General features: G+C 46.1%; 1 long non-coding RNA gene across 2 annotated transcripts; it reads right to left on the bottom strand.

Moving 5' to 3' along the window:
• Positions 1–15,432: 15,432 nt before the first annotated feature.
• Positions 15,433–16,897, bottom strand: LOC120042541. 2 transcript variants are annotated; one of them, XR_005476128.1, is made up of 3 exons: positions 16,737–16,897; positions 15,613–15,669; positions 15,433–15,508 (listed from the first exon to the last, which is right to left on the bottom strand). It is a non-coding gene; the product is annotated as an uncharacterized LOC120042541 (long non-coding RNA). The 2 variants fall into 2 exon arrangements; XR_005476129.1 differs by lacking the exon at positions 16,737–16,897 and adding an exon at positions 15,774–15,881.
• Positions 16,898–18,501: the final 1,604 nt, after the last annotated feature.

Raw genomic sequence — 18,501 nt, 5'->3', positions numbered from 1 at the left:
GCACTTGACTAAAGACTATTTGCATTAAATGTATTTCATTGCATGCTTTGGTTAGAAATGTTTTACTCTCTGTAGGTCCCAGAACGTTTCTTTGTAGCCACCGACAATATTTAGCGCTACCAAAACACTTGAGTGATTATTGGCATATCTGTAATGTTATGATGTACACTGTTATCGAGGCTGTCAAATGACTGTGTAGTGGGGCTCTGCTCTGCCTGTCACCAACATACTGTACACTGAAAGTGGTGCTGAGTGAATGACACAGGGAAAAGTAAGGGCATACAAGGGATTGATGAGTCTTATGCTATAGTCCAGGATTTCCCAAACTCAGTCCTTTTGCCCTAGCACTACAGTTGATTCTATTAATCAACTCATCAAGTTTAGATTATTTGAATCAGCTGTGTTGTGCTAGGGCAAAAACCAAAATGTGCACCAGGAGGGGGGGGGGGGGGGGGCACGACCGAGTTTGCGAAACCCTGCTCTAGTCTACAGTAACAGTGCAGGTAGAATGAACAGGGTTTGTCATCACGTTTTTCACATTGTTCCAGGTCTGAATTGACATTGTACATTTCTACAGTATGTGATGCCATAAATGGAGTTACTGAAGGTTAATCATGACGACTAAGTGGATTTTCTGTCGACACCCAACACTTGAATTTGCTCTCTTTGTACATGCTAACAATAACTGCTACAGTAATACCCATCTGTTTATTCCTGATTTAAGTGGGTAATTCTGGTAATTACTATGGACACTCCTGCAAAGCCTTCACTAGTGTTACGCGGCAGTGGCTATCTACAAATAATGAGTCGTTTATTTTATGATGCAAGGTCATTTGTATATTAGTCAGCAGTCACCTGCAATGTCAAACAAGCCCAGTGAAAATTTGACATGTTAGGTTTCGCTCCTTTAGTAAGTGTAAAGAAGGAAGGACCACTATTCAAACAGCATTTTGTTTATTAAAAATGAAAGCAGTGTAAATTGTCAGTCCAATGATAAATGTTCATTTTATCACAACCTGTTACCAAAAGCACAACACTGTATTGACAATCGTCAACCCTGTCGTACAGCACACACAATAATATGCACTGATTAGTGTCTCTTAATGCCGTGAGCAAAACATCTGGGAACTCAGAAATCGCCGACTTCAGTGTGTTCAAGACAACTGGGACCTCTGAAAAAAACGAGCTCCGACTGGGAGAAATCTTTTGAGTCATCCAACTCGGAATTCCACGTCGGGAACTCTGGCACCTTTCTAGAGCTCTGACATTCCAACCCGATGATCACTGACGTCATGATTTGACCCAATTTTTTTCAGAGTTCCCGGTTCTCTTGAAAGCACCATAAGTGTATTCAGTTAGTGCCATTACAAAAAAAAATATTAATAAAATGGAGACAATGTTTTAATAGTGGTTAGCCAGTGTGGCCTTGATGGGAACAGCATTCAAAACAAAGGTCAAAGTCAACTTCAGTTACATGCAGCATCCTTTTCAACTCCCTTTATAACAGGATGACATCATAGCATCTCAGAATCCTTTCTGAATGCTAAAAAAATGCATCCTTCCTCCCATCCTTGAAGTAATCACACATCTAATGTGATAGATTAAAGCAAATATCCCAATATATTACTTTTACCTATTAAATAACGCCAGATCAGTGATAAGGATGTAAGTAAATGAACAGGGCAGTTATATATTTTCACTGTGGCAGTGTCAAATGGGCACAATGAGATCTTTTGAAATTGGCACCAGGATATGACATCATCAATAGACCGCTTGAGCACCTATGACCATGTTGATCCTCTTTCATCCCCAAAGGGAAAGGCAGAGGAAGACTAAAGACGAGGCTGGTTGTTTGACATACAGTACCAATTGCTAACTCAACTCTTCTTTTCCATTGAGCGTCATGCAGAGAGGAGAAAAAAAGTGATCGCTAATTGGCACCAGAGGGGTCAAATACTGCATTTTGTAGCTTTAAGTTTATGGTTTAGGCAGCTTGTTGGCCATTAGCCAAATGATCTTTTCTCAACAAGTTCAAATCACGTGAATGCATCCAACTGGTATTTACGACTTCACAACTGGTAAATTCCCACCTCCCACTTGGTTACGAAGCAGCACTATACAGTAGTGTGTTGTCACCGCTGTAGTTAATATGTGTCATCCAGGGCCGTCCTATCACAGAGTTGAGGTTGTGGCATTTGGGCCTGCTGGGTTTAGTATTGTTGATGTGAGTGGAGGCAGATAGGGAGGCGGTACACCAAACTTTGCTGGATGTCTGATGACTACAGTGGAATTCTGTGGCGCTTCTGCTTTCTTGATGTGCTCTACTCTGTGACCTCGGTTATTAATCTTTGTGCAACGTCTGGTGGAGGTGGAGATAGAGTGGCTTCTTGGTCAGGAGCTGGAGCGTCTTCCTCTTGAAGTCAGTAGGCTTCTTGTACCTGACATCCGATAGCATAAATAAGTGATTCATTCAAACAGTATATTCAAACGGCAGACTGAACAAGAACTTGCATTACCCGAAGCAGTTACAAGCAATACAAAAATAAAAATCACACAATAAATGTTTAAAATGGGCAAGGGGGACAAGTTCACTACTATAGTGCACTACTTTTGACCAGGGCCCATATTGCACTGCATAGGGAATCGGGTGTCATTTGGGACGTAACCAGTGTTTATACTTACAGATCCTTGTTCAAGTCATTACTGTCGGCAGTATTTTACTTATACAATAATAGGCAGCAGAAGAAGTTGTAGACTGACTAACAGATAAGGCTAAGATGACATACACGTTTTGGTGAATGCTTATAAAAAAAATACATTGTAAAGTAGATTCAACAACTAAAGCTATCTAGTAGTAGTAGGATAGGGTTTTTGATAATAACAAACTGTCCATTAGTAGGCAATCATATTCATGCTACGACAAAACTATAAAAAGACAGACCCATTCAAACCCATGCCAGCCCCTTACTTCTCAACCAAACCATACCTTGCAAAACTGTGAATGGAGCAGGCAGTGAGGACAGAGTGACGAAGCCATGCAGAGAGACAGGGAACAGAGGAGACAGCAATCACAAAGGCACTCAAAACAGGGCCACAAAGCCAAAAAAATAACCATGGCAAAATTACACAGTCAGATTCAGAATAAAGACCAATGATTATGAATGCTCTATATACACCATAGATTACAAATAAAACACAGTATTTGTTGAGTTCTTACCTGGTACTCTGTTGGGAAAGGACTCTGGGGAGCCTGCTCCTGTAGCAGCATCCTCCTCTTCTTCCACCTCCAAGTTCTCCTCCTCCCCTGGGGCAAGGATTCTCCTGAATGTAAGATTTCATTCATTAGATTACTTGTTGAATATTTACAGGCTCAGCATGATGTTAGGAGATTAGGTCATTCAGATGGGGAAGCCATTGTTGAATTTTTAGTAATACCGTTTGCTTTACTCCATAATTTGCTCTGATTTGTTCTGATTATTGTGTACTTAAACAAAAAACTCTGTATTTACATTGGGTACGACAATAAGTGGCCTGCATTGTGATGGTTCATCGATCTTCATTTACCTCAAGGGCACTGGCTGCACATCAAAAGCAAAATCTCTGTTATACGTCAAAATACTGTTGATAACTGTTGAGAGAAAAGCACAATTAACACATTACATTGCCAAAACATTCAACTAATGATGAATAAAGCATTCAGATGTTGACGATATCATATTCTTCCTAGTATACATACTGATTTCCAGTTTCTTCAGATCTTCCAACTTGAACTCCTCCTGAGATTGTGTGCACTAAAGGATCAAAAGAAGATGGAAAATATTGAAATGTTCAAGAATTTGCTGAAGACATGAATAGATTTGAGCCAATTGTCACAGCCTTGGAACATCTGACAACTCTGACAAAATCTTCCTGTGATTCACTGACACGGTTGTGTTACAGAGTTAAATGCATATCATAGAAGGTTAAGAATTAGAAATCATAAAAAAAACAGAATGAGTGTAACATCATACGTTAGTCATAACACAGACACTGGATTTTCATCAATATGATAATTGGCTGGCGAGCCGGAACATGTTCACATACACACTTAATTAGATGAATACTCAAGACAAAGGAGATGAATGTGGACTACAGGAAAAGGAGGACCGAACACACCCCCATTCTCATCGACGGGGCTGTAGTGGTGCAGGTTGAGAGCTTCAAGCTCCTTGGTGTCCACATCACCAACAAACTAACATGGTCCAAGCACACCAAGATAGTCGCGAAGAGGGCACGACAAAACCTATCCCCCCTCAGGAGACTGAAAAGATTTGGCATGGGTCCTCAGATCCTGAAAAGTTTTGACAGCTGCACCATCGAGAGCATCCTGACTGGTTGCATCACTGCCTTGTAAGGCAACAGCTCGTCCTCAGACCGCAAGGCACTCCAGAGGGTAGTGCATAAGTTGCCACAAAGTTGCGTAAGTCCAAGCTTCCCTCCAGATGAAAGCTGCTTGTTCAACAGGCTGACGGGTGGGTCATTCTGGGGTACCTTTCTCTTCTTTCTTATAGAGCCGTCCAGACGTACAAACTTGAAAGCCTCCTCCCCAGAGACCAACCAGACAGACACAGAGAGGGAGATATTTACAGACACAGAGGAAGAGCGAGAGAGAGCTAGGGAGAAAAAAAAGTTGAGAGATGTCCATATACAATATTATAAATGTGTGTGTTATGTGTATGTTACCTGAGTGGGACGTGCAGAAGGGCATGAGACGAAGGAATGTGGAGTATTGGGGAAAGTAGTGGAATGTGTTAATTGTGCGGGTGCCCATGGAGCTGGGGATCAGAATTGTCCCATGCAGGAGAGGTAGGTTGAGGTTTCCAGGGTAGTGCAGATGTTGTCATATGTTGAGGCAGTGAAGAAAGGAGAGGAAGATGGGTTAAGGGGAGGAGTGGTGAAAGTAGTAGAGACATACCAGTACAGAGGGATAGGCCAAAAAGTGATATAAGTTTCAGTAAGATTGGATTTTTAGCATTTATAGCAATAGTTATCAATTGTACTACAGGGATGGATCAGGAGTCCAGTTCCTTGTGGTCTTGTGAAAGCCAGTCTCACGGGGTGTCTCTAATGAAACAACAGACATTGCTACTGGTAAATAAGAGCATCCCATGTATAGATGAAAACAATAAATCGGGCATTAACACACACTACATGGCCAAAGGTATGTGGACACCTGCTGGTCAAACATCTCATCAAAATCATGGGCATTAATAAGGAGTTGTACCCCCCTTTGCTGACATAACAGCCTCCATTTTTCTGGGAAGGCTTTCCACTTGATGTTGAAACATTGCTGCGGGGACTTGCTTCCATTCAGCCACAAGAGCATTCGTGAGGTCGGGCACTGATGTTGGGCAATTAGGCCTGGCTGGCAGTCGGCGGTCCAATTCATCCCGATGGGGTTGAGGTCAGGGCTCTGTGCTAGCCAGTCAAGTTCGTCCACATCGATCTCAACAAACCATTTCTGTATGGACTTTGTGCACAGGGGCATTGACATGCTGAAACAGGAAAGAGCCTTCCCCCAAAACTGTTGCCACAAAGTTGCAAGCACAGAATCGTCTAGAACGTCATTGTATGCTGTAAGGCTAAGATCTCTTCACTGGAACTAAGGGGCCTACCCCAAACCATGAAAAACAGCCCCAGACCATTATTCCGCCTCCACTTTACAGTTGACACTATGCATTCGGGCAGGTACTGTTCTCCTGGCATTCGCCAAACCCAGATTCGTTCGTCGGACTGCTAAATGGTTAAAGCGTGATTCATCACTCCCGAGAATGCGTTTCCACTGCTCCAGAGTTCAATGACAGCGAGCTTTACACTACTCCAGCCGACGCTTGGAACCGCGCTCGGGGATCTTAGGCTTGTGTGTGGCTGCTCAGCCATGGAAACCCATTTCATGAAGCTTCCGACGAACAGTTCTTGTGCTTGTTGCTTTCAGAGGCCGTTTGGAACTCGGTAGTGAGTGTTGCAACTGAGGATGATTTCTACGAGCTATATGCTTCAGCACTCGGCAGTTGTCTGTGAGCTTGTGGGCTACCACTTCGCAGCTGAGCCGTTGTTGCTCCAATATGTTTCCACTTCACAATAACAGCACTTACAGTTGGCAGCTCTAGCAGGGCAGAAACTTGACAAACTGACTTGTTGGAAAGGTGGCATCCTATGATGGTGCCACGTTGAAAGTCACTGAGCTCTTCAGTAAGGCCATTCTACTGCCAATGTTTGTCTATGGAGATTGCATGGTTGTGTACTCGATTTTATACACCTGTCATCAACAGGTGTGGCTGAAATAGCCGAATCTACTAATTTGAAGGGGTGTCAACATACTTTTGTGTATATATAGTGTATGTAGTACCAGTCAGTAAACAGCAGCTTGAACTAGCTAACTCGCTGGTTTAGCTTACTCAAGGGTTCACATATTCTTCTACACACTCCATTTTATAAATGACCTTTAAATAAAGGAGGCTCCAGGGGAAGGTTTGGCTTCTTGATTCGTTTTCTGTTGATTGATTCATCGTCATCTGAAGACTCATTTTCACCCTGTTCTTCTCCAGGCGCCCTCAGTTCTGACTCCAGATCATCCATGACTCACCGTTCAAAGTTCAACCTATTTTCATTAACAATCACGTGAAAGGCCACAACATATATTTGATGTAGGTTGTTTAGCAAAAAGTGTGAATTTGCGCCAAACACCATGCACGATACCAGCGTCTTATCAGCGACACAAAAAAAGTACTTTCGCCCACGTAATAGTAGAAAAGTGGCATTAATTATTCATGACAAAAATAATTGTCTTAACATTAACAATGATTCCTATTTCTTCATATTTAAGTAATATTTGCATTCAATTTGGGGTTCAGCACATGTTCCAAGGTCAAATAAATGCCTCCAATGCAATACACTGTATATGAAATACATATTGGTTTATAGGGAGAAAACTATTCTAGGTGCCAAAGTAAAATCATCAAATCAAATCAAGTTTATTTTATATAGCCCTTCGTACATCAGCTAATATCTCGAAGTGCTGTACAGAAACCCAGCCTAAAACCCCAAACAGCAAGCAATGCAGGTGTAGAAGCATGGTGGCTAGGAAAAACTCCCTAGAAAGGCCAAAACCTAGGAAGAAACCTAGAGAGGAACCAGGCTATGAGGGGTGGCCAGTCCTCTTCTGGCTGTGCCGGGTGGAGATTATAACAGAACATGGCCAAGATGTTCAAATGTTCATAAATGACCAGCATGGTCAAATAATAATCAGGAGTAAATGTCAGTTGGCTTTTCATAGCCGATCATTAAGAGTATCTCTACCGCTCCTGCGGTCTCTAGAGAGTTGAAAACAGCAGGTCTGGGACAGGTAGCACGTCCGGTGGACAGGTCAGGGTTCCATAGGCAGAACAGTTGAAACTGGACCAGCAGCAAGGCCAGGTGGACTGGGGACAGCAAGGAGTCATCATGCCCGGTAGTCCTGACGCATGGTCCTAGGGCTCAGGTCCGAGAGAGAGAGAGAAAGAAAGAGAGAAGGAGAGAATAAGAGAGAGCATACTTAAATTCACACAGGACACCGGATAAGACAGGAGAAGTACTCCAGATATAACCAACTGACCCCAGCCCCCCGACACATAAACTACTGCAGCATAAATACTGATGGCAGAGACAGGAGGGGTCAGGAGACACTGTGGCCCCATCTGATGATACCCCCGGACAGGGCCAAACAGGAAGGATATAACCCCACCCACTTTGCCACAGCACAGCCCCCGTACCACTAGAGGGATATCTTCAACCACCAACTTACAATCCTGAGACAAGGCCGAGTATAGCCCACAAAGATCTCCACCACAGCACAAACCAAGGGGGGGCGCCAACCCAGACAGGAAGATCATGTCAGTAACTCAACCCACTCAAGTGACGCACCCCTCCTAGGGACGGCATGAAAGAGCACCAGTAAGCCAGTGACTCAGCCCCTGTAATAGGGTTAGAGGCAGAGAATCCCAGTGGAGAGAGGGGAACCAGCCAGGCAGAGACAGCAAGGGCGGTTCGTTGCTCCAGAGCCTTTCCGTTCACCTTCACACTCCTGGGCCAGACTACACTCAATCATATGACCTACTGAAGAGATAAGTCTTCAGTAAAGACTTAAAGGTTGAGACCGAGTCTGCGTCTCTCACATGGGTAGGCAGACCATTCCATAAAAATGGAGATCTATAGGAGAAAGCCCTGCCTCCAGCTGTTTGCTTAGAAATTCTAGGGACAATTAGGAGGCCTGCGTCTTGTGACCGTAGCGTACGTGTAGGTATGTACGGTGGTGTTGGGTGGTGGTGTTGGGATTACTGGTGTTGGGATTACTCACTAGGGTCTGTAGAATCTATATATGGTGTTATTTTATGGGGGACTGAGGTCTATGGCAACACTTTCTACTCCCCCCAGTCCATAGCCCCCAATACAATACACTATAGAGTACCACAGTATGAGTCATAATACGCATAAAATAAATTGTTCCAATCGTTTTTCCCTTACTGGATTATAGAAACACTTAAAATAAGGTCTGTGTTTCGTGTAGGCTTACCTTTGAGTGACGTTTTGATAACTGTGTAAATCTCTCTAGGTCCAGGACAAGCTGACTTATCAATATATTCGCTTGTATTTACCCCTAAAAATTAAATGCTAATTAGCTGCTAATGTGGCTAACATAAAGAACTAAAAATGCCATGAATGATCTGGATGAGACTGCCGAATCGAGACAAAGGTAAGAATCTCTTGATTAACTATATCTAATGTTAGCAAAATGTAGTAATGAATACATTTCTTTAAATTGACAATTCTGTGAACTGTTTTGTGCAAGTTTTAAATTGACACAATATACCTGTTTGCAAAGGTCAGCTAGAGATGACGTGCAGGAGCTTGCAGGGATTTGTAGTCTTGCATGTCTACTTTGACGCTAATTAGCATTTTAGAATCTGAGAGTAAATAGACCCGAATATATTTTTGAAAGTCACCTTGTCCAAGAGTGATTTAAATGGTTATCAAAACGTCATGCCAGGGTAAGCCTATATAAAACACAGCCCTTAAGTGTTTCTAAAATTCCTTAAGGGGAAAAACAAATGGTGGAAAAACGATTAGAACCATTTCCCTGTTCGGGTATTATGACACCGCCACTTTGGGGCGCTATAGCTGGGATAGGCAACTCTGTTCCTGGAGTGCAGCAGGTACTACAGGATTTTGTTCCAACTAGGCACCACACCTGACCAACTGAGCTAATTGATCAGTTCAGTGATTGCTTAAATTCAACACACCCGCTGTTCCAGGTTGGTAAATCAAAAACATGAAGGGTCTGCGGCACTCCAGGCCCATGGTTGCCTAGCCCTGCACTATAGGCCTATAAATTACATATTGGCTTAAATAGAAACAACTATGGGGGGGGGGCAAAAATGCATTTTGGGATTGTCATCATATTTCAATGGCAATACATTCCATTATGCAGCATAATGAAAAATGTGATTTCCAATTTTGTGAGGAAGTTGACAAAACCTTGCAATGGCCAATTGGAAAACCAATTGTCACTAAACATAGTGTCAAAAATCTTAGGAATATGTGGGACAAGAATGGAGGTTTTGTTAATCCGCCTCAGCCTCAGTTTAGCCTCAGTTTTGTTAATCAGATTGAGGAATAGGTTGAGTTGACCAATCCGTTGGGCCGTCACCCATATGTAATGAAATAGGAGATGAGGATGACAGCACAAATTTAAGTCGGTGCAACAGTCAGACTAAACTAACTGATACAAAAACACCAAACACAGAGGGGGGAGGAGAAATGCAGTGAAAGGTAAATATGGTGAAGAATGTGTCACACAGCACAAGAAACCCCAAACACTTTTGTTTTTGTAAATCACCAAACTGTAAACAATCACTGATTGTATTGGCATATCTCCAGATAGTCAAAAGGATGTTGAATCTGCTACTTTTCTATGCAACTCAATCATGTTGAGTTCAAGTACAGCCATTGTAAAATGGATTTAGTTTTAAAGGGGACTGTGACACAGCTATACAATCTATTGCTAGTGACAACAAAGTGAAATTCAACAAAATGGTAAAACAGAGAATGTAAATGAGGCTCAGGCACAAAATCTTTGGTAGGCTCAGTGCCTCACTTCCCTAGAATAATGTTGGTAATGTAACGATGCGTAGAGTGATGGGTGTGGAGTCAGGTGCAGAGAGCAGAGGATTCGGAAAAAAACACTTTATTCCTTACAATAACCGTGCACAAAGAGGGTGACGCCGAACACAGGCGTAAAACACTCCAAAATAATGTACTACACAGGCACATACGCTGTACAGCGGACAATCCAAAAAACAGAAACACTCCTATACCAAATACAGCAAAACAATCCCGCACGAACACAGGCGGGCTAACTGAACTTAAATAACCCCAAACAAGGAACAGGTGAAACCAATTAGACCCAACAAAACAAAAAGGGATCGGTAGCAGCTAGTAGACCGGCGACGACGACCGCCGAGCGCCACCCGAAACGGGAAGAGGAGTCACCTTCGGTGATATTCGTGACAGTACCCCCCCCCCCGCCGACACCGGCCTCGAGGACGACCCGGAGGGCGAGGCGCTGGGCGATCCGAATGGAGGCGATGGAATTCCCTCAGCATAGATGGATCCAATATGTCCCCCACCGGGACCCAGCACCTCTCCTCCGGCCCGTACCCCTCCCAGTCCACGAGGTACTGCAGGCCCCTCACCCGGCATCTTGAGTCCAGAATGGCCCGTATCGTGTACGCCGGGGACCCCTCGATGTCCAGAGGGGGCGGAGGGACCTCCGGAACCTCACCGTCCTGCAGGGGACCAGCTACCACCGGCCTGAGGAGAGACACATGAAACGAGGGGTTAATACGATAATACGAAGGAAGTAGTAATCGATAACACACCTCGTTTATCCTCCTCAGGACTTTGAATGGCCCCACACACTGCGGACCCAGCTTCCGGCAGGGCAGGCGGAGGGGCAGGTTTCGGGTCGAGAGCCAGACCCTGTCCCCCGGTGCGAACACGGGGGCCTCACTGCGGTGACGGTCAGCGCTCCTCTTCTGCCGTCCACTCGCCTGTCTTAGTGATTCCTGGACGGCCCTCCAGGTCTCCTTAGAGCGCTGCACCCACTCCTCCACCCCTGGAGCCTCGGTCTAGCTCTGATGCCACGGTGCCAGGACCGGCTGGTAGCCCAACACGCACTGAAACGGTGACATGTTGGTGGAGGAGTGGCGGAGTGAGTTCTGGGCCATTTCAGCCCAGGGGGCGTATCTCGCCCACTCCCCTGGCCGGTCCTGGCAAAACGACCGCAGAAACCTACCCACCTCCTGGTTCACTCTCTCCACCTGCCCATTACTCTCCGGGTGATACCCCGAGGTCAGGCTGACCGAGACCCCCAGACGTTCCATAAACGCCTTCCACACTCGGGATGTGAACTGGGGACCCCGATCAGAAACGATGTCCTCGGGCACCCCGTAGTGCCGGAAGACGTGGGTGCTCAGAGCTTCCGCAGTCGGTAGGGCCGTAGGGAGACCGGGCAACGGGATAAGATGGCAGGACTTAGAGAACCGATCCACAACGACCAGGATCGCCGTGTTTCCCTGAGACGGGGGAAGATCAGTGAGGAAATCCAACGATAGATGAGACCACGGCCGTTGTGGAACGGGGAGGGGTAGTAACTTCCCTCTAGGCAAGTGCCTAGGAGCCTTGCTCTGGGCGCACACCGAACAGGAGGAAACATAGACTCGCACGTCCTTAACTAAGGTGGGCCACCAGTACTTCCCCCTAAGACCCCGCACTGTCCTCAAAATCCCCGGGTGGCCCGACGAGGGTAGACTATGAACCCACCGAATCAATTGATCACGGACAGCAAGCGGCACATACCTACGACCCTCCGGGCACTGTGGAGGCGCAGTTCCCCCCTTAGTGCCCGCTCGTTGTCCGCGTCCACCACCCATACTACTGGTGCCACCAGCCTAGCAGCCGGAATGATGGGAATAGGATTGATGGTCCGATCCTCAGTGCCGTAGAGACGGGACAGCGCGTCAGCCTTAGTGTTAAGGGAACCTGGTCTATACGAGATCGTGAATCTGAATCTGGTGAAAAACATGGCCCACCTTGCCTGACGAGGATTCAGTCTCCTAGCTGCTCGGATATACTCCAGGTTACGGTGGTCAGTCCAGATGAGGAAAGGGTGCTTAGCCCCCTCGAGCCAGTGTCTCCACACCTTCAGGGCTTTAACCACAGCCAACAGCTCCCTGTCCCCCACATCATAGTTTTGCTCCGGCGGCCCGAGCTTCTTCGAGAAAAAAAGCACAGGGGCGGAGCTTCGGTGGCTTACCCGAGCGCTGTGAGAGCACGGCTCCAACCCCAGCCTCGGATGCGTCCACCTCCCCTATGAACGCCAAAGAGGGTCAAGATGTGCCAACACCGGAGCGTCAGTGAACAGCGCCTTCAAACGGAGGAAAGCTCTGTCCGCCTCTGCCGACCACTGCAAACGCACTGACCAAAACCCTGGATAAACCTCCGGTAGTAATTGGCAAACCCTAAGAACCGCTGCACCTCCTTTACCGTGGTCGGAGTCTGCCAATTACGCACGGCTGAAATGTGGTCACTCTCCATCTCCACCCCTGAGGTGGAAATGCGGTACCCTAGGAAGGATACAGACTGTTGGAAGAACAGGCATTTCTCAGCCTTGACGTACAGGTCATGCTCCAACAGTCGACCAAGCAGCCTGCGCACCAGGGACACATGCTCCGCGCGTGCAGCGGAGTATATCAGAATGTCATCAATATACACCACTACACCTACCCGTGCAGGTCCCTGAAAATCTTGTCTACAAAGGCTTGGAAGACTGATGGAGCATTCATCAACCCGTACGGTATGACGAGGTACTCATAATGCCCTGAGGTAGTACTGAACGCCGTCTTCCACTCGTCTCCCTCCCGGAAACGCACCAGGTTGTAAGCGCTCCTGAGATCTAGTTTGGTGAAGAAGCGCGCCCCGTGCATTGACTCAATCGCTGTGGCTATGAGAGGTAGCGGGTAACTGTACTTCACAGTGATCTGGTTTAGGGCTCGATAGGCAATACACAGGCGCAGACCTCCCTCCTTCTTCTTTACAAAAAAGAAACTTGAGGAGCCGGGTCAAGTGGAGGACCGAATGTACCCCTGATGCAGATATTCGGAGACAAATGTTTCCATAGCCGCCGTCTCCGCCTGTGACAGGGGATACACGTGACTCCTGGGAAGTGCCGTGTCTACCAGGAGATTTATCGCACAATCCCTACGACGATGGGGTGGTAATTGAGTCGTCTTCTTTTTGGAGAAGGCGAGAGCCAAATCGGAATATTCGGGGGGAATGCGCACGGTGGAGACCTGGTCTGGAGTTTCCACTGTAGTAGCACCAACGGAAACCCCTAGACACCTCCCCGAGTACTCTCGCGACCACCCCGTGAGAGCCCTCCGTTGCCATGAAACAGTGGGGTCATGACAGGCTAACCAGGGTAGATCTAGTACCACGGGAAACGCAAGAGAGTCAATGAGGAAGAGACTGAGCGGAAACGGTGGCCTCCCTAATCAACCCTGACCATAATGGTCGACTAAGGCGTGAACTGGGAAGGGCATAGCCACTGGAACAATGGGGATCCCTAAACTATGGGCAAATTATCTGTCTATAAAATTCCCAGCCGCGCCTGAATCGACGAGCGCTTTATGCTGGGAATGCGGGGAAAACTCAGGAAAAGTAACATACAAAAACATGTGTGCAACAGAGGGCTCTGGGTGAGAATGGTGCCGGCTCACCTGGGGTGACGCCAGAGTGCCCTGCCTGCTGCCTCGACCCCCAGAGGAACAAACCCGGCACTGACCGGCAGTGTGACCTCTGCGGCCACAGATGGTCGCAGAGGTCTGGACGTCTTTGGGTAGCCAGCAGGTTATCCAGCCGAATGGACAGGTCCACCAGCTGGTCGAAGGTGAGGGTGGTGTCCCGCTGTTTAAAAAAACAACTAAAAATGGCATATCAGTTTGGATACTGTAATATCCATATGTGTAAACATACTGAATTATAATTGGATGCATTTTACCGCCATATTATACTGTGCTATGATTGGTTAAGACCACCCAAATGGTTAGGTCATGGTCAGTTTGATGCTGGTTGGCGATACGTGAACATGCCAGTTATAGCTAGCTAATAAAGAGCTACGTTAAGAAATATCCTGTAGTACTGCATTTTATTATTTTGTACAAAGCGTGCAAAACAAGACAGATACTAGGCTGCAACTGGGACAACATTTCGTTTTTGCAGGGGGGTGTTGTAAGGGGCTTAATACAGTTGTATTCCAGCCACTAGGGGGTACTCTGGTGAAGCCCATGGGAAATAAAGAAATATAGTTCAATTGAATTGGGAAGAGTAAGAATGAAAAACTAAAGAAAGACTGTAAACGGCTGTTACCTGTGCTAACATTATTAAAAGTGAATTAAACCATATTTTTTTGCGTTGTAGTTTATATGATAAGCTCATTGGAAGGGTAACATACACAGGATGTACACAAATGGGCATAAACACGTGACACAGAAAATAAAATATTGACATTTAGGAATTCAAAATGCATCTAAATATATTTCTTTCTGTCTATGGAATACATAAAAAAATGTAGTTAAAAAAAATATATATGTATAAAATATACTTGTCTGTACAGTAAGTAAATGTAGGAAATCCAAAATGCACAAAAATATGTTTTTGTAATGTCTAAAATAAAATATATGTGTATAATATATATTTGTCTGTAAAGCAATGCAGAAGCAATAAGCATTGTAAAGGATGATAGAACACATCAAATTAATGTGAACATGAGGACACAAAGGAGAGATTTAATTAAAAGATCATCTTTTAATACTTTTTTATGCTGAAGATTTTTATTGCTGAAAACATCTATGTATGGCAAATCCACTCTGGGCAAATGGCCTGTTGGACAAAAATAAAAAATAGTTAACATGCTTGCTATTTCAGCCACTTTCTATGTTAAAGAAAAATCTCAGTTAATGATGAATGGATACAATTTGGAAGGATTTTCCAGAGTCATACCTCAGTAGGGTAGAGTGTCAGGTGGCACAACCATTGGTGCCATGAGGTTAAAGTGTGAAGGAGGGAGCAAGCCAGAGAGGTGTCTAGGAAGCAGTCCAGGCCCATGGCTTGGAGGCTTTGAGTTGGTCCCATCATTGTAATTCATTGTAGGGTATCTGCTGCCCCATAGACCTGCTGGTAGTGGGAAAGCTGTTAGCAGGAGACCACCAGGGACATCTATGATCGGCTGACACAGTCTTGGTTAAACCACATGTATTCTAAAGCAATATTCACCTGCTTTCATAGAGTAAGGATTCGCTCCTTTGGGGACACTGCCAGTGTTCCCCTGATATCCATATGTCCCCATCGGTGGAGGTGGTGGTACACACTTGTTCTTTAAAACACATCAACACATTTTCCAAATTGTTAGTAATATTATCACAGTTGAAATACAATGGTTGTTCACTGTTTTAAATTTCATTGAATTTAAGTGTGTACCTCAGCCTTGGGCTCAGTTTTGTTAACCCATCTGTGCAGAGTTGGATCCCAGACAATCTGAGGAAGAAGATATTAGCAATGTGAAGCAAGCCACAATATTTTTTTTTTAATCCACTCAATTGTCTCTACATAGAATATAGTGTTAAGAACCAGTTCCTTACAGATCTGTCTTTGTCCTCAGGTAGATGAACCTCCTTCTTATTAGCTCTTCCACTCCCAAAGACCCAGCTGAGCCAGCCTCCACTGTTATTGTGAACAGCAGGGGTCTCAGGCTCAGCCACCGGCCGGCTGACAGTCTGGCACTGAGGGTTGGCCTCGGAGTGTTCCGGCTTGGTGATGGACATCATAGCAGGATGCTCAACATATCTAAGTCGGACATCTGTAATAAGTGGGAGAAGTCAGGCCACTCTGCTCATGTCACCATACAGAACAATTACTAGCTGACAGGTAGAAACGTCTGGCTCTGATACTCTGTTACAACCCAATCTTAACCTACACGCAGGGAGGTTACTCCAGGACTCTGCGATCGCATTGTTTTGGTTGCAAAATCAACAATTCCCTGCATATTATGCGAGGGCTTACAAATTTGACCAATCGCCAAACTATTTCTGCATAAAATAGTCACATCATCACAATATTATCGCATAGAACTGACCCATTACCACAGTACAAAAAGAGGGCTCGCAATTTCAACCAATCACCGCACATTTACTGCATAATATGGTTCAATCAAGCCACACGTCAACACAGTTTTTTCCCTTGTCAGCGCATTTTTGCAACAAATTGGACAAAACAATTGCATATTGCTATGCAAAATGTCATAATTGTTGCTGCAAAATCTAGCATATTTATCCGCAAATATCAAAAAAATCCATGCGAAATCCTGGAGAGATTCACTGGAGTATGAAAATGTATACACTCACTACTGTAAGTCGCTCTGGATAAGAGCGTCTGCTAAATGACTAAAATGTCAAAGTAAAATGGAGCTAAACCTGTTTTATGTAGAAAATGCATGAAATGATTACAGATATACACTCACATGAGCCATACATTTAACCTATCACAACTTATTATCAAGCTATCACAATGGTAATTTCTTTACTAATTAGGTAAGTTTAAGTGACCTCTTCTCTTGGAATAGAAATCCACAGGTGGAGTACACGCTCCACCATCCCATTTCCACAGTGGTGCCACCATGGGGATGATGGGAGGTGGTTGTGGATGATTGTGTCCATTCTTCACAGGGACACTGGTTGTGAGGAAGATCTCCTCCCTCTCTGCAGGGACACTAGCCTTTGGGACGATCCACTCCCTGTGCGCAGGGACGCTGGCCTTCTGGAGGATCTCCTCCCTCTGTGCAGGGATGAGGCCTGATGCTCGGAGGATCTCCTCCCTCTGCGCAGTGATGCTAGCTGCTGAGAGAATCCCCTCCCTCTGTACAGGGACACTGGCTGTTTGGAGGATCCTCTCCCTCTGTGCAGGGATGAGGCCTGATGCTCGGAGGATCTCCTCCCTCTGCACAGTGATGCTAGCTGCTGGGAGAACCCCCTCCCTCTGTGCAGGTACACTGGCTGTTTGGAAGATCCCCTCCATCTCAGCAGAGACACTTGCCTTTGGGACAATCCCCTCTCTGTGCGCAGGGACACTGGCCATTGGGACGATTCCCTTCCTCTGCGCAGTGACACTGGCCATCAGGAGGATCAACTCCTTTTGTGCAGGGATGAGGCCTGATGCTCTGAGGATCTTCTTCTTCTGCGCAGTGATAGAAGATGCTGGAAGAATCCCTTCCCTCTGTGACGGGATGAGGCCTGATGCTCGGAACATCTCCTCCCTCTGCGCAATGATGCTAGGTGCTGAGAGAACCCCCTCCCTCTGTGTCGGGATGAGGCCTGATGCTCGGTGGATCTCCTCCCTCTGTGCAATGATTATAGCTGCTGGGAGAACCCCCTCCCTCTGTGCAGGGACACTGGCTGTTTGGAGGATCCCCTCCCTCTGTGCAGGGACACTGGTTGTTTGGAGGATACCCTCCCTCTGTGCAGGGAAACTGGTTGTTTGGAGGATACCCTCCCTATGTGACGGGATGAGGCCTGATGCTCGGAGGATCTCCTCCCTCTGCGCAGTGATGCTAGCTGCTGAGAGAATCCCCTCCCTCTGTACAGGGACACTGGTTGTTTGGAGGATACCCTCCCTCTGTGCAGGGACACTGGTTGTTTGGAGGATACCCTCCGTCTGTGCAGGGACACTGACTGTTTGGAGGATACCCTCCCTCTGTGACGGGATGAGGCCTGATGCTCGGAGGATCTCCTCCCTCTGTGCAGTGATGCTAGCTGCTGAGAGAATCCCCTCCCTCTGTACAGGGACACTGGCTGTTGGGAGGATACCCTCCCTCTGTACAGGGACACTGACTGTTTGGAGGATCCCCTCCCTCTGTGCAGGGACACTGGCTGTTTGGAGGATACCCTCCGTCTGTGCAGGGACACTGGCTGTTTGGAGGATACCCTCCGTCTGTGCAGGGACACTGACTGTTTGGAGGATCCCCTCCCTCTGTGCAGGGACACTGGCTGTTTGGAGGATACCCTCCGTCTGTGCAGGGACACTGACTGTTTGGAGGATACCCTCCCTCTGTGACGGGATGAGGCCTGATGCTCGGGGGATCTCCTCCCTCTGCACAGCAACTTCGGCTGCTGTGATGATCTGCAGGTATAATATAGAGAATATAGTCATTCCCTAAAAAATCAACCACTTGGAATCTATAACATCATTGACACATACACTGAGTGTATTAAACATTAAGAACACCTTCTCTTTCCGTGACATAGACTAATCAGGTGAAAGCTATAATCCCTTATTGATGTTAATTGTTAAATCTTCTTCTCAGTGTAGATGAAG

The sequence above is a fragment of the Salvelinus namaycush genome, unplaced genomic scaffold (assembly GCF_016432855.1).
Source record: "Salvelinus namaycush isolate Seneca unplaced genomic scaffold, SaNama_1.0 Scaffold71, whole genome shotgun sequence".
Lineage (NCBI taxonomy): Eukaryota > Metazoa > Chordata > Actinopteri > Salmoniformes > Salmonidae > Salvelinus > Salvelinus namaycush.
Note: the sequence above shows the minus strand (reverse complement) of the source record. Positions and strands in the feature narration are given on the sequence as shown.